The 15747-nt window shown below is 47.7% G+C and overlaps 1 protein-coding gene across 1 annotated transcript in view; it reads right to left on the bottom strand.

The window, feature by feature from the left end:
* The window catches only part of CTIF (cap binding complex dependent translation initiation factor), a 175823-nt gene that overhangs the window by 137719 nt on the left and 22357 nt on the right, over positions 1 to 15747 (bottom strand). The window lies entirely within an intron of this gene.

Below are 15747 nucleotides of genomic sequence, written 5' to 3'. Positions count from 1 at the left end.
TTATAGGGACATCTGGGGTTAATATGGATGTCAACGAGTCTTATCAATACTCTGCCTATTAAGCAATATGAGAAGAAAATAAAGTTTTCCATATTTGGTTTTTAAGGGAAAGTAATTTTGGGGGGGAATTTACTAAAACTGGAACAGCTTTCCATAGTAACCAATCAGCTTCTATCTTCAACTTGTTCAGTTGAAAGATAGAAGCTAATTGGTTACTATGATAACATAAAAGATAGAAGATAAAAATTAAAGATAGGAGCTGATTGGTTGCCACGCACAGCTGCTTCAAGTCTTCCTAAATTTCCCTCATTGTATTGTGACAAAAGATTTTAAGTTGTTGGTACAGTATTTACCTTAAACTTTACCAGACCTTAAAATGGAGAGGGGGCCAGATTGGAGGGGGAAATTCAATTTTTCCAAATAGTTTCCTTTTTTTAAGCTTTTTTCCACCTTTTATTTTTCACCTCTTGCCTTGCCATTCCTTAGATGTGGTGACTACAATCTCATGTTTAGTTTACTAATTTGTATTGAGATTGTAGTCCATCCCCGGAGTGAGCTTGGGGCGGTGACTACTTTACAGCACACACAGGGACCATGGGGAATAGAAGTAGCCCCCCTCCAGAAGGAAGGACAGTGTCAGCACCAATTCAGAGATGATTGGAGGATCTACAGCCGCGCGATACACAAATAAGATACATTGTTGTTAATAGTTAAAAGGAGAACTATGGGGTTAAGGCTTTTCCCCATAGTTCTCCTTAGGGTAACGGGAGAACACAAACTAGCGTCCTCCCGCCACCCTAGGCTCAGTATACCGTATACTGAGACGCCGCAGCTGAAGCGTATCCCGACAATTATGTCTGGATCCGCCCAGCTGCGTGAGTGACAGCTGACTCTGCCTATCTAGAGGCAGAGCCAGCTGTACCCGACCCCTCCCCCGTCCGTTCCGCCAGTCAGCGCTGGCGGATTGGAGCGGGGAGGGGGGAATCCAGCCTCTCCCCTGTCACGGCAGAGGGGCGTGATAGGATCGAGAGGTGAGCGAACGCCGGTATGTGTTCGCTCACTTCCCGATCTACTGAGCCGACCTGTGACAGTCTCATTGTCACAGGTCGGCTAGAACTATGAGGTGAGTGGAAAGCACTCACCTCATAGTTCTCCTTTAAATGCATTTTTAGGATTTAACTCCTGAGTTTAGTATCACTTTAACTCGGCTTTGAACTGGCAGATCTCTCTGGACAATAGAACTTTTTCATCCACCTTTTGCAGTCGAGGTCCCACTACCGCAGGAAGCTGCATCTTGGCAATGAATGTGAAGTTTGCTTTTAAAAATTCCACAAGCTAGAAATGAAAGTAAATAATATGCTGTCGAAGGAGCGGAGAACGCAGGCCATGTGAATGGCGGGGCGCAGGGGAGGGAGAAGGGGGGTTTCCATGAAATTCCACAGCAGGGACAGGGAACTCTCATGGAGAGATGCGCACGGTGAGTCACGTTTCCGAAACCTGGCAATCGAAAGCTGAAAGATCTGCGTAATTGAGGAAGTTGAATAGCGCCTGTATTTGTTCCAGCTGCATATACATTAACCCATTAGGACAACAGCTGTGCCTGCAGAGCCTCTCCGCTGTGCAGCTGCCATGGTCCGAGGCGTCACTGGACCACAGTTAAAGCTACAATACACTGAAAGGACTTAAACTGCCTGAAGGCCTCTCTCTCTGCAATCTGAGCAAGGGTGCCCTTCAAAACCTGAACATGGGAGGTGGCAAGGGCAGCACCTGCCATAGAGGATGATGGGGGTCATCAGACACAGACCCCAAGGTGCAGACCCTTTAAAGTGGATCTATGCTCAAATGTTAAGCATAACTCCAGCCATATTTTATTTTGGATAGTGCGAAGGGTTTGGAACCTCAGACAGGTTTTTACTGCTGTGCCCCTATTATGCGTCTCATAATGCTGCAGCACCTCATTTCTGGAGGATGTCCAATATCCTCTAGCCCTCCCCCCCATCCCCCCACCAGCCTGACTATTGCTGGTCTGCCCTTTTCATTAATTGGACTTCAGCTCTATCAATCATGGAGGCTCAGCATCACATGTGGGCGTTATCTAAGGTGGTTTACATGCAAATGCAGCATGCTTAGGAACGCCCACTCCTCCAGACGGATATCCACCCATCAAGGTATTTTGATATTTGCATAACTCCTCCCAAGATCCAGCCCACTGCTTGCATCAGGGTTGAGGGCTCTTGAGGAGTTCTGTGGCAGAGTGCTAAGATGTATTGGGGGAGCTATGTACAGCACCCTGCCGGCCCCTCCCACCAGCCATGATCTGCCTGCATTGCATAGAGAAAAACAGAGAAAACCGAGAGATTTTAAAAATATCATTAGCATGTTAATAAAAGGGGGGAGGGGAGGGGTCATCCAGGCAAGGCAAAGTGTAAGCAGATTATACTTCAGCCTTGCATGTTTCCATTAGAGCTCTTGCTTTACAACAATATCTTGCTCTCCTGTTATTGGTAGATACAGAAACCTGTTATTTGCTGTGACACGGAGACATTACAAACAATCGTGAGAATGTACCCTCCACAAAGCGACAACCTATCACCTACATTCCTCTTGGCACCTGTCATCAGCAGACTCGCGCTCATGACAATTCTCTCACCCAAATAGCGGCCTCCACAAGGGAGCCTCACATCCCCCTGACAATGGAAGGAAGAGGGTGTAGGAGGGAGGTTCACATGGCTGACCCCGGCATTGTTCCCAGTCCTGGAAGAGGGCTTCCTCCAGACAAACGCTGACCACAGAGCCGGCTTTCCAGCCAGGAGTCACGCCGTGTCACGTTGTCCCTCGCTCCGCGGTCACAACGCCAAAAAGGCCATTCACAAAATACCTGCTGATCATCACGTACGCGAAAATCGCGAAGGAAAGCAGCGGATGGCGAGGAAATCAGAACAAAAAAAAAAGACTGCTTTCTGTCTGAATTATTGTTTGGGAAAAAATGCAAGCTGGCAGGTATTCTAGGGACAAAGATCTTCCCTCGAGCTAAAAACGAGTTCACTGGAATGACCTAATAAACATGTATGTGCAGCCGATCCCAAAGTATAGGGATTAGAACACCTGTCAGGTTTTATTGTTGTCTGTGTCTGCACCGCTGACAACTCAACATTTTGCATTTCTCATCACTTTCAATCTGGTGACATTAGTCACCGGGGCCAAGAGAGAGCCATCTGTCCCCCCCTGACCTAAAGTTTGAATCATCAGAATACAGGAAGAGTAGAAATCGTCCAATGGGGACACTTCTTTCTGGTGACAAAAGGCATTTATGGCGGCCATACACCTGTTTTCTCTCGCTCAACCCCAACGAGAAAAAAAATGCTCGAGTTCCCCATTCACGATAAACAGCATGGATAGGGGAATCTTCCCTGCTGGGCTATTGTATCTTGCAGCCATTGCTCCAGTGGCTACTGAATACCTGAACAGAACAGGCATCTGATGGACGCTGGATAATGGGTCATTGGATACAACTCTGCTCAGCCAAGAAATTCCAGACCGGATTCTTCAACAAAAGTCAACAGAAAAATCGACTTGTCAAGGAGTTTGCATGTTCTCCCTGTGCTTGTGTGGGTTTCCTCCGGGTACTCCAGTTTCCTCCCACACTCCAAAGACATGCTGGAAGGTTAATTGGCCCCTGTCTACACTGGCCCCTTATGTAGGTATGATAGGGACCATAGATTGTAAACTCCTAGGGGGCAGGGACTGATGTGAATGTGCAACTGTGTAGATGGACGGTGCTATATAAATACCTGGAAAATAAATAAATAAGGTGGGTGGGTAGAATCACCTTGACAGTCCGGGTTTTGAGTCCTGTTTCTGGGTTTCAGGCCAGCTGAAACCCAGACACAGCACATACAGTACTCAAAACCCGGACTGTCCAGGTGAATCCGGGACAGATGGCAACTAAGTATGGGCTGGGGCGTGTTCGCAGCTCCACGTGCCGAGCCCGTCAGGAAGCTGACAACGCACAGCGCCAATCAAAGGCACTGAGACATTTCCTGATCTCTGCAGCTGCGGACCGGGAAAATGTCTCAGTGCCTGTTCTGTGATTGGCGCTGTGCGTTGTCAGCTTCCTGGCGGGGTTGGTGCGTGGAGCTGCGAACACGCCCCAGCCCATCTTTAGTGGCAACCCTATCTTTCACTAAAAATCACATCAGCATGCAGCTCCTCGCGTTGACCTGAAATCATCTTATATTCATTAGTTAAAAACATACATTTTCCTTTTACTTACAATTATTGTTTTTCTATTTCCTGGTCCTCTTGGGCATTAGTGATGTAATCTTTACCAGTGTTGCATCCTAGGAAATTACATCAGCAGAGCATTGCTGGGAAATCTCATCTGTAATGTCATCAGATCTCAGGGAAAGGCATTTTCCTCCCCTGCGATGATGTGCATGGTCACATGTCCTAGTCACATGTGCCAGAGTTCCAGGAAGTAAAAGGAGATATATCAATCTGCCTTTAGTAAAAAAATAACAGCTGTGAGAAGAATATGAGGGAGGTGAATAGTTATGCACACTCAAGTTTTCTTTTTTGTTTTTTGTTTGTCTCATTTCTTGTTTGTATCACAATAAAAATATTTTATCACAATAAAAATGTATATATACACACACACACACACACACACACACACACACACACACACACCACCTCAACCTAACCACTGAACTATCAATTTCTCAAACAATTCATCCCCACACAGCTCCCTCCTCATGTATCACTTCCCCCTCCTCTTTTAGATTGTAAGCCCTCAGGGACAAGGCCCTCCTTACCATCTTGTCTTGAATTGTATTGTGATTGTAATGTCTTCCTTATATTGTAAGCCGCTGCACAAACTGTTGGCGCTATAGAAATCCTGTATAATAATAATATATAATTTTATGTAATTTTTTGTTGAGATAATTAGTCTGGTGACAGGGTCTCATTAGGCTGGAGAAACAGGCCCATCTCTCTGTGGTCGCAGGAAATGCAGGCCCGTCTTTAAATGGTATTTCTCAGATGTTCCACGTGAGACGCTCCCAAGCACTGGGAAGGTCACGTTCATCAGCTCCCTAACGATCGTCTTTACCTGGCGGCAGCAGACAGGAAGCGAGCCTTGTACAGAAATCCCTGAGTGTTACATTGTAGCCGTGTCTATTTATAAGCCCAGAGAGGGAAATGCTACCAGGAGAGGAGGGGGTGTGAGGACTTTCCTAGCCAGGGGACTCATTTCAAGAAGCAGGAAATGCCTCGCTGCATTATTTCCTCAAGCAAACTAGAAGTGTTACAACAAAGTGGAGCAATAAGCTTTCTCATGATAGATAAAACTCTGGATTTATCTCCCACTGACACAAACATGGCCGGGGTGGGGGCAGAGACAATGGGAAATACGCAGAACTGAGCTGCATACTGAAAGCCCTCGTCCTCCACACAACAGGCCAGGAAAATGAAACAGTAACAGGCGCCAGTAAAATCTGTCATCCTTTAATGCTTTACAGGACAGATTACTAAATGTGCTTCAAGGAGATGTACAGAACAGTTTGAAAAGCCAGGCCCATCACACATGCTTTTTGGTTTGCTAGTTTTTGTTTTCTTAAGTCTTTTTTTTATGGTAGGTTACATTTCAGTGCTACTGATCACCTGCAGCCTCTTTGCATCCACTTCATGTCTACATGCCCTCCAGTGGTTACTACATAGCATAACTCGGGGTGGTTTCCTGATGGCGATGACAGTGCACAGGGGGCTGTCGGAGTGGAAGGTCTTGGGGACTGTTGGAGACGGAGGGCAGGTTCCGGATGAGGACAGGCTCCAGGAGCTGAGACGGAGGACAGGCTCCAGGAGCTGAGACGGAGGACAGGCTATAGGAGTTGTTAGACACGGAGGACATGCTTCAGTAGACAGTTAGACTGGAGACCCATTGCATCATTGCTAGACATCACGTCTATTACAGCCCCTTTACAAATCAATGCTTCATTATAGAGCAAGCAATGTAAACAAGGATAAGCAACAAAGGTCATGCAAACACATTAAAGCAGAACAAGATAAAAATGAAAAGCTCATTAAAAGATAAAATAAAACCAACTTTTCCTGAGATATTCAGCTTCAATCCAGACATTTGCTCCGCAGTACTTTTTTTCTGTCACTAGATGTCCTCAGTCAGCTCACCAGCATTATTGAAGCAACTTCCCTTGAGCCCAGGTCATCCTGGGACCCACCTCCAAACCTGTGATTGGACACTAAAAGGAGAAGCATCACAGTGATGAGCTTATCTCTTCGTCACTCTGAATTTCCCATTCATGTGCATTTTTGCTGTCGTTGGAGTGCGTCAGCCCGTTCATTTCAATAGGCTGTTGCATGTGCGACAAACATGGCCATGAAGCTCATGCAGCATTTTCATCTGCAAGCTTCCCGCTTTGATGCACATTTTAGCGACTATGTTTCGGGGTGCCATTAACAAGTAATAGTAGTTGGCCCTATAGATCCCAAACACAGTCGCTCGCTCACTTCCCGATCCTGTCCCTGCAGTGAGTGGTGACTGTCAGTCATTCCTCCCCGCAGGGGTTCCCCCCTCCCCTCTCTGATCCTCCAGCGCTGAGTGGAGGAACCGATGGAGGGGGCGGGTACAGCTGGCTCTGTCTCTAGATAGGCTGAGCCCGCTGTCACTCACACAGCTGAGCGGATCTCGACAGTAATGTCGGGATCCATCCCGGCTGCGGCGCTCTCCGTATATAACGAGCAATAGCTGAGCTTTGGGTCATGGGAGGAGGTTAGTATAAGTCCTCCTGTGACCCTAAAGAGAACTATGGGATAAAAAGTTTACCCCAGTTTTATTTAACGCTGGGTATACATATTTTCTTCATTCAACCTGCAGGCTAAACAAAGAAAATATAACATTAAACAGTCTACTTTAGTCTGAGCTCTTCTGTATAGGGAATGCGAGATGCGGATACCAGCTCAAATGTATTTACCTGCAATACATTTAAATGTTGTATTAAAGTAGAATTAAAAAGGAGAACTATGGGGTCAGGGGTTTTCCCCACAGTTCTCCTTACGGTAACGGGAGGACACAAACTAGCGTCCTCCCGCCACCCAAAGCTCAGTATACCGCGAGCTACAGCTCGCGGTATACTGAGACGCCGCAACGGGGACAGATCCCGAAAATTCTGTCTGGATCCACCCAGCTGCGTGAGTGACAGTTCGCACCCGCCAGCTGTACCCGCCCCCTCCGTTCCACCAGTCAGCGCTGGAGGGTCGGACGGGGGAGGGGGGGAATCCCTGCAGGGAGCCGTGAGTGACATTCGCTCACTTCCCGTTCTACTGAGCCGACCTGTGAGAGTTTAATTGTCACAAGTCGGCTCAGATTATAAGGCTGAGTGAAAATCACTTGCCTCATAATTCTCCTTTAAACAGGATCAGGATCGAAAAGTGAGCGAACGCCGGTATGTGTTCGCTCACCTCCCGATCTACTGAGCCGACCTGTGACAGTCTCATGTCTGTCGACCTGTGACAGTCTCCGACCTGTGACATGACTGTCACAGGTCGGCTAGAACCATGAGGTGAGTGGAAAGCACTCACCTCATAGTTCTCCTTTAAGGTCTGGCCGTTTTTTTAACCTTAATGCATTCTCTGCATTAGGGTAAAAACTGCCCAGAACCTTTTTCTCCCCCAGTCACCCCCCTCACTTCCCCGCCGCCGGTCCCGAAGTGATCCTCCGTTCCATGTACTTCCTGGTTGCGGGGGGAGGATACTGTCTAGAAAATTAGGAATTTAAAACTTTTAAAGAAAAAGAGCAACATCCTCTGGCAAAGGTGGGTGTCCTAATAGCAACTATTAAAAAAAATAATAATAAAGTTTAATATCGCTTTAATGATTCCAAAACTATTATTCATTTATGTCTTTTCTATCTGCCGGGCGTTCCATTGATAAACACAACCACTGAAAAGCGGAAGACCTATAAGTAGTAATAAGATGAAAAAGGAGAGTCCTGTGCATGTGATCTTTACAAGCGTTTAATGTTTCGCTCTCGGCTACTGTTCAGCGCCTGACGTGTCCAGAACATTAAAGCCGAGCATCTGCCCTCATAAATCGCGGGTCTGCACGGCTGTCCTGGAAACTGATACACGGACATGTAATCAAGTGTAGAGTAAACATCTCGCTCAGTTTGGTGTCTTCAGAGGTTAGGAAAAGTGCTTCCTCTCCTCTGGTACACAGAAAACACAATATATGTCAATCAAGGGTCATTTCCACTGGCAGCCCACCCAGAATGTACTCCGAGCAGAACTGACTGCAGGGCTCCAGAGATTATGACATCATAATGCTTTTCCCAGGGACATAGCGGCTGTGTGTGCAGAGGTATCGGAGAGCAACGTAGAACAGACGTGGCACAACACTGAGAAACCGTTTGGTGAATAGTAGACAAAATATCATTTCACACTACCAGTGCACGACAGCTCACGGTATATTATACCACCCAGTCACTGAGCAGGTACAGCTAGGGAAATAAATATTCAGTCCATTTCCTCATGTTTCACCTCATAAAAAAGAAAAATACCTGTTAATCCTGCCAGAAATCCAGTGAGCTCCTAACTTCCTATAGTGAGCTGCCTCTGCTGCCCAGTTCTTCTCTGCTAAACTACATAATGTTGTAGAGATGAGGAGATGCTCTGTAGTTTAGTTGTACGTCTGCTTTGTAGGGTGTGTCTGTGGTGACTTGGCAGTAAAGTCAGAATCTGCATATGGCATGTCTGGGAGCCTCTAGGGCAGGCACGGGCATTTTACGGCTCGTGAGCCACATCTGGACCTTTGGCTGTCCATCTCGCCTGTAGTCCAGACACAGACCAATAGCCATCCTGCACTTGGTTACGGCTGGCTGACAGTGGATGTGCTGGCCTCCAAGGCCAGTGCATCCACTGCAAGCCACAGCCCAGTGCAGGCACCCGTCCTTGCAACCAGTGATGTCAGGTGTCCACCTCCTCTTCAGTTGTTGGTTTCTAGGACAGATGACGTCCTAGCAACCAGTGACGTTAGGTATCCGCCTCCTCTTCAGTTGTTGGTTTCTAGGACAGATGACGTCCTAGCAACTAATGTCGCCAGGTGAATTGATGATACGCAGGCCGCTGCGAATTATGCGTGCAGTCAAATTGCGCTAATAATGGGGATGGCTGAAGATGCGTGGCTAAATAAACCCTGAGCCTACTCTACCATGTGTCAATTATGTGCAAAGCACAGAGTGCAGGGATCAGGAGAGTGTAATGCAGAACACAGAGCAGGAATCAGAAGTATGTAACATACAGAGTGCAGAGGTCAGGTGTAGGTAACACATGGAATAAAGAGGTCAGGACCAAATAACACAGAGAACAAGGGTCATGAGCAGGGGACAGCAGCAAGTAATGCAAAGTTCAGAGTGCAGTAGTAACGCAGTTTTCAGCTGTATTGCAGGGTTCAGGGGTCAGAAGTAATGCAGGGTTCAGGGGTCAGTAGTAAGCAACGCAGGGTTAGGGGTCAGTAGTAGGTGACTCAGGGTTCAGGGGTCAGTAGTAAGCAATGCAGGGTTAGGGGTCAGTAGAAGGTGGCACAGAGTCCTAGAGGCAGCCATCACACCATGTATATAACTGGCTGTTTATGACTGCAGTTCACTACCACCGGGGACAAACCTCTGAAAACAAGGACTAATGGTACCCTTACAATAACATACAATACTGCTGGGTTCAGATTCATATAAAGCTGTACACAGTACGGAATCTGAACACAGTCTATCTTACATCGGTGTACACAAGCCCTTAGTCTCCAAATGTTATAATGGTGCAATAGTCAGGAGGGCTTAGGCCAGAGTTGAGATTTGGAAATTGACTTCCATCGGAAGCACAGAGGCTTAGTGCTTAGAATGGCTGCCTTTCAGCACCGGGGTCATCGATTTGAATCCCAACGCGGACTCCATCTTGCATGTCTTCCCTGTGTGGGTTTCCTCCAGGTATTCTGATTTCACACTCCAAAGATATGCTGGTAGTGTAACTGGCCATTATGTACATCAGCCCTCGTATGTATACATATGCGACATAGGGACCTTAGATTGTGAGCTCCTTGAGGGCAGGGACTGATGTGAATGTGCAGTCTGCAAGAAGCTGCGTAAATTGAGAGACAGGGACAGTGTGTCACCCTCTAACAGGAAGTGCCTGAACAGGGACCCTCATGGAAGGAATACCAGGGAATATTTTGAATGAAAGCTCCAGTTTTATAAAGATTATTAATGACTAGGGAAATGACATCGACGCAATAAAGCCAATATACAATTTCAGTGACTTTGTTGACGTACATTCTAAATCCAGTAACTGCCGCCGTGCTGTAATTGCTGGTCGGTGTGGTGAGACGTTTCCTCCGCAGGTTACAGGGATGGTCGGGTGATTGATGGAGGAAAAACACACGTCAACTACAAGTCAAAGATTTTCCTTTCTCTGCCGAGAGACGTGCTTCGGGGTCATCTCGGGTCTGTGATGTTGATTTAACAACAGGAGCGTGGACGAACGCTCACCAAAGAGCCGGGACGGGATTAAAAAGGACTCCAAAAAAGCATCTGGTATATTTACAATTTGGCTCCATTACAAAATGTCAATGTTTTGCATTAACTCTGTAAAAACCTAGCCCTGGCCATAGGGGAATAGTGTGGGTGTCAACCAAACCAGAAATATTTGGCTTGCTGTTTAGGCCTCATTCACACGACAATCGGCCGGCACATACAGCTCTGTGCAGGGCCGTATCGGGCCGCTCCCTGGAAGGACAGGGGCTGCGTGTGATTAGTACGCAGCTCCCGTCCTTCTCTATGGGACTAGGGGGCAATATGCCGCCCTACGCTCACCTCAAGTGCAGGTCCGTACGGGTGTGTGTTTCCTCGCTCGGACGCAGACAGGATCCATCCCGTCAGCATACGAGTACGCTCACCCCCATAGAGAAGGACGGGGGCTGCGTACTAATCACACGCAGCTCCTGTCCTTCCCGGGAGCTGCCCGATATGGCCCTGCACGCCGCCCTACGCTCCCCCTCCCTGCACATCTGTGTGCGGGTGTCCATATTCGTACACTAACAGGATGGATCCTGTCTGCATCCGAGCTGGGGCACCCGCACCCCTACGGACCTGCACTTGGGGTGAGCGCAGGGCGGTGTACTCCCATAGAGAAGGACGGGGGCTGCGTACCAATCATACGCAGCACCTGTCCTTCCCGGGAGCTGCCCGATACGGCCGTGCACGCAGCCCGGAGCTGTACGTGCCGGCCGATTACAGTGTGAATGAGCCCTTAGAGGACTGCAAGGGTTAAGTTCTCGTTTTGGTCTAGGGACGAAAATAAAGAGGGAACACCCACATGATCCTCGGTCTAGCGGACCGCTCACCTTGTTCCCCCCTCCGCTCTGGCTGTGGCACGTTCCTCAAGCCGTTACCCATTAGGACGTCACGGGTCCTTCATTTCAATGAGAAGGTCAAGATACTTCTACGTAACAGTGTTTTTTCAGGTATGAGGAGGGTAAAAAAAATACAACACAAGAAGGCGGCAATGTACGGCAAGAGGGAGCTTTAAACTGTTTTTTGTTAGCAAATGCTTCTCAACTTGTTTAAAGAAAGTACAGCAGGAGTTCCACTTTATCAGTTCAGCATTCCCTGAATGCCGTGCCACTTAAGGAGCTTGTAATGAGATGGATGAAGCTTGTTTCCACGGAAATCAGATTTTTTTCTGTTGTTGTTATTCACACAGAAATCTGAGTGGGCAATGTCGTATTTGAAGTCTCCTGTTTTGCATGCCAGGCCCGCTTACATATTAATTAGGAAGAAAGCACTCGGTGTACGGGAGACTCCAGACCGCTCCGGTTCCTTTCTGACCTGGTCATAACAAACTGACTCTGACTCTTCTGATCATACGACCGCTGGGACAATACCCGACTAACGCCGGTGCCAAGATGTCTGCAATGTTCTGGCTTGGGGAACTTGTTGGGACACTGTAACACTGTTTACAGAGGAGAAGTAGCTTTGTTGTTACGTGGTACTGGCCAAAAATAGCGGACCTTGCAACGTGGAAAATGTGAGATTGCTGAACTTTGTAGCTTCCTCTGTGAAGGAATCAGGGGTTCTTGCCAGTTGTAAAAATAAAGAAAAATAAGGGACGGGAATAGAGCTCTGCTGCCCCCTTGTGACTGCAGAATGAAGTGCAGGTTTGTAAGAAACTAGATCCAAACCAACAAAAATATTGCAGTTTACAAGGCTGTAGATGTGGCGGCTGCATTTGATTTCTTTTTTTTTTTAAGTTAATACATTTTCAGTATATATAAAAAAAAAAAAAAAACAACAAGTTGATCCTGCCAGAAATGTGTCCTTGTGAGGCCTCATTCACATGAGACACAGCCGGCATGTACAGCTCCGTGCTGCGTGCACGGCCATATCGCGCAGTTCCCGGGAAGGACAGGTGCTGCGTGTGATCAGTACGCAGCCCGTCCTTCTCTATGGGACTATGTGGCCGTACGCGGGACTATGTGGCCGTACGCCGCCCTAAGCTCACCCTCCCTGCACATCCGTGCGGGTGTCCATACTCGTACACTGGCAGGATGGATCCTGTCTGCGTCCAAGCTGGGACACCCGCACCCGTACACACCTGCACTTGGGGTGAGCGTAGGGTGGTGTAGTCCCGTGTACTCCCATAGAGAAGGACGGGGGCTGCGTACTAATCAAAAGCAGCCCCTGTCCTTCCCGGGAGCCGCCCGATACGGCCGCGCACGCAGCATGGAGCTGTACGTGCCGGCCCTCCATAGGGCTCGGTCTGGCATTTCAATCAGAGAGAGCTTGAGGACAGGCAGCTTAAGCTGTGAGATTCCTAAAATAATATTATTTAGTTTGCTAAAACACTTTATCAGAAAATGTCATTTTTTGTTAAATTACGGTTTTCACTGCTTTTCATACTTTTTTAAATCTCAGTGCTGCTGATCTCCTGCAGACACTTCCTGTCTACCTGCACTCCAGGAACAGCTGCATGGCATTCCTCAATGCAATACCTGGTGATCAAAAAACACTGGACCATGCCTGTACATGATGCGCTGGCATGGCCTCCTGAAGTCACCACTGGTGAAGCGCATGACAGCGCGCCACTGCAGGAGAATAATTGGGAGACTGGAGCAATCTATCTCACAGGCTGGACTGACGTGACTAATAGAACTTCAGCAGCCAATTAAGTAGGACCATGCACCAGGAACATAAAACTGAGCTCCTGATTTTTGCCTGGGGTTCCTCTCTGACTTGCACCTTTAGTTACTTGACAACAAAAAAAATCTAATATGTCACGATATGCAGCAACAGTATCATTTTAGTGATGTCATCAGTCCGCTGCAAGCAGAAGAAAGCATTTCCTCAGTCTCCTCTCTCTCTCCCGGTGATCAGACTGCAACATTGTAACTTTTCAGACAAACACACACAAGGTGAGAAGCAGCAGCAGGGGCTGATCTGTGGCAGACATTTGTGCACACAACTGAGACATACACAGACATCTCTGAGCCACCATCTCAGTCTGGGAAGTAGATGATGACCCTGGATGATGCCTAACAAAAGTGGTGCTGTCCTTTTGGAGAGAAAAGCAGATTAAGACAATGTAAGGTAGAATACTGTGATCTCTACGCGAGGTCAACTTATAACAATCTGCAGAGACAAGAAGCTTTAACGCTCTGTACAGTTATTACAGAAGGTATCCGAGTCCAATGCTTCAGACGATATCTGGCTGGCTGGGATCACATGGATGGTCTCAGCGGTAGCCATTCTCTCAGACTATGCTGCGACCTCTTTGGCTCCAGGGTGTCAGGCTGTCTACATCTGATACAAACCATCTCTGAGGGAGTTATTCAGGGATCTGAGCTGGGTATAGGAGGTGTCATACCACTAATTACAACATCGCACAATGCACAAAGCTTCAACGTCAGCGGGCCCACCCGGACGGATACAAGGAGAGCCTGCGCTCTGTACATAAACACAGGGATCTGCAAAGCTTCTATCTTTAGAACAGCTGGAAAGGAATGATATCATTTTCTCTCCATGCTGCCGTCAGAGTCCAGGGGATCTTCATGTGAGAATACAGAAACCTGGCAAATACGAGTCCCTCTCCGCTTTCCCAGACAAAGGCTGGCATAGACGTGACAAAGACACCCACGCTGCTAATAAAATACAGCGCATTCCTGCCTATTACACGGAATTCACTGCGCCAACCTGGTGACGTCACTCCTTGTTTATATGGAAAGGAAGACCATACAAAGCAATGAGGCCGATGGGTATTTCAGTCTTCAATAACCCTCCAGCTTCCCATATATCTCTCAGGGAAACCACACAACTTACCTGCAAAAGACCTCTCACCTGATTTCATACTATGCAGGAGGATGGGGGAAGATGTCAAATGTCAGAAAAGGGGTAAGGGGTCCATAATGCAGCCAACTACCAGGGTGGAGGACACAGTGGCAAATAATAATCAGAAAAGCGGCACAAATCTTAAACAGGGGAGGAGCACAGTGGCCAATCCTAAACGGTGAGGGGGCACAGTGGCCAATCCTAAACGGTGAGGGGGCACGGTGGCCAATCATAAACGGGGAGGGGGCACGGTGGCCAATCATAAACGGTGAGGGGGCACAGTGGTCAATCATAAACGGTGAGGGGGCACAGTGGTCAATCATAAACGGTGAGGGTGCACGGTGGCCAATCATAAACGGGGAGGGGGCACGGTGGCCAATCATAAACGGGGAGGGGCACAGTGGCCAATCATAAACGGGCAGGGGCACAGTGGCCAATCATAAACGGCCAGGGGCACAGTGGCCAATCATAAACGGGCAGGGGCACAGTGGCCAATCATAAACGGGCAGGGGCACAGTGGCCAATCATAAACGGGCAGGGGCACAGTGGCCAATAACGAACAGGGGAGGGTCACAGCAGCCAATAATAAACAGGGGAGGAGCACAACAGCCAATAATGAACAGAGAAGGCGAATAACAAACAGGAGAGGATAACAATGGCCAGAAAAAAATTAGAAAGGGGCACAAAAAGAGGAGCTGCAGTGGCAACCAGAAAAGGGAACGGGGGAAAACTGCCCAGTCATATGCTGCACAAACTAAGAGCAAAAGAGCGGCCTGTGTATAAAAATACATTTAAAATAGCAAATATGTAATATCACATAATCACTATAGACATCTGCCATACAAATCTATCACTTCACTGCTCAAAATATGAGATACAGAAACTGCTAAAAAAAGGCAAAAGTGTCTCAGATATCCACCCATACATGCACTAATAGAACTACACCGATCAGACATAACATTATGACAACCCCCTAATATTGAATAGGTCCCCATTTTGCCACCAAAACAAGCCTGACCCATCGAGGCATGGACTCCACTAGACCTCTGAAGGTATGCTGTGGTATCTGGCACCGAGCCGTCAGTCGCAGATCCTTCTTCCCATAGTAAGTCCTGGTGTCATCTCCCCAGGAGAGCGACGCACACAAATCCAGCCATCCACATTTTGTAAAAGAAAACATGATCAGACTAGGCCACGTTCTCGCATTGCTCCGTGGTCCAATTCCAATTTTTGCTTGCCAATTGTAGGCACTTTTGGTGGTGGTCACTCACTAGTAAGTATGGGCACCCTGACCAGTCTGTGGCTACACAGCCCCATACACAACAAACTGCGATATTCACTTAATATATCCTTCCTAATATACT

Source organism: Nanorana parkeri, unplaced genomic scaffold (genome assembly GCF_000935625.1).
Source record: "Nanorana parkeri isolate BGI_ZX_2015 unplaced genomic scaffold, ASM93562v1 scaffold210, whole genome shotgun sequence".
NCBI lineage: Eukaryota > Metazoa > Chordata > Amphibia > Anura > Dicroglossidae > Nanorana > Nanorana parkeri.
This window is presented reverse-complemented; position numbering and strand designations above follow the sequence as displayed.